This window comes from Salvelinus sp. IW2-2015, unplaced genomic scaffold, assembly GCF_002910315.2.
Source record: "Salvelinus sp. IW2-2015 unplaced genomic scaffold, ASM291031v2 Un_scaffold5832, whole genome shotgun sequence".
Lineage (NCBI taxonomy): Eukaryota > Metazoa > Chordata > Actinopteri > Salmoniformes > Salmonidae > Salvelinus > Salvelinus sp. IW2-2015.
The window spans coordinates 11,523-12,903 of record NW_019947097.1 but is presented as its reverse complement, the minus strand read 5'-3'; the positions used below and the strand labels follow the sequence as shown (position 1 = coordinate 12,903).

The 1,381-nt window shown below is 46.0% G+C and overlaps 1 long non-coding RNA gene across 1 annotated transcript; it reads right to left on the bottom strand.

Annotated features, from left to right (window-relative positions):
- LOC112078542 (uncharacterized) lies at nucleotides 1-1,074 on the bottom strand. The gene is made up of 3 exons (XR_002895711.2): nucleotides 988-1,074; nucleotides 721-905; nucleotides 1-56 (listed from the first exon to the last, which is right to left on the bottom strand). It is a non-coding gene; the product is annotated as an uncharacterized lncRNA (long non-coding RNA).
- Nucleotides 1,075-1,381: the final 307 nt, after the last annotated feature.

The following is a 1,381-nucleotide window of genomic DNA, read 5'->3' as shown; positions in this document are numbered from 1 at the left end:
CCCGTCCCAGGTATCCGGTCCCAGAGCAGTCACACACATATCTGTTCCAGCCCTCCCTGCAGAGGTCAGAAGTTGGGGTTAATGGTCAATGGTCAAGTCAAGGGTCATGCCAGAGTAGATCAAACTACAGATACACTGTAATTCCTCAATTCAATTCACCATTCNGGAGAAAACCACCTATAATAACTGGCTAGCTAGCTAGTGTTAGCAACATTTTCAATGCTGGTCATGCAATGAGAGCTAACCAGATAGCAAACAATGCAACAAAAGTATCATTTCGGGTTTGAAAAATACTCAATCTACAGCCTCTGCATTTCAGGAATCAATTATTGTTCAATTATTCTGCCATTTTAAATGTATGATAAAACATTTTTAAAAACATCCCAGTTTTTGCCAAATGTCCTCATTGGCTTTCATGCGTTWGAAACATCTATGGTTTAAAACTCGAGCTTGTTCTAGGCGTTGGACTCYAGCTTGGTTAGCGACAYTTGTCCACCGAAGCACTYAGATTGGTTGTCCAAAATTCTGGGGCGGGCTTAGCGAAGGGTCAATTCAAGGTGCTTTATTGACATGAAAAACATTCTTTAAATATGCCTACAAGTCTTCTCTCTGTCTAGAACTTAGCTAAAAGTGCAGGGAGTCCTTTAGAAACAGTCAAGCACATATCAACATAGTCCCGTACTGTACAGTAGACTTGACTTGAGTAAGTAGCTGCGTTACCTGCAGGTGGCGCTGTGTTGGCAGGGGTTGGACAGACARTGTTTAGGGGGCTCTCTGGAGCAGGAAGGTTTCACTCCTACAGCCCTCTGAGCCTCAGCCAGGCGACGGATGTCTTTACTCTGACCGTCCACAAACAGGTCTCTCACACAGCCCACATATCCATAGTTCAACAACGCTGTCCACACCTACAGGGAAGAGGAGCAGACAGGTACACGCACACGCACAGAACGCACACGCATAACACACAAAACACCACACACACAGAACCTCAGTAGGGAAGATGAGTCCTTGGCGGTCTCTGGTAATCCTCCCTAGGTACAGGGATATCCTCCAGGTCTAGAATCTCACTGTCCCTGGCGCGGTGTAAACGCTGTAACCTGTGAAGTTCACTGAGACTAGTACCTATACACACACACACACAACACACACACAACACACACACACACACACACACACACACACATGCACACACACCACACATAACACCAACACACACACAACAACACACCACACACACCACACACACACACACACACAAGTTAGGGTTAAGAAGGGATCCAATGATTAGGGTGCTCTGACACTGACCGTCAGTGTCCGCTCAGTAATGAGGTTCTGCTAAATGGCTCAACCTGTCTACATGTAAAGGTTAAGGTTACCTGTC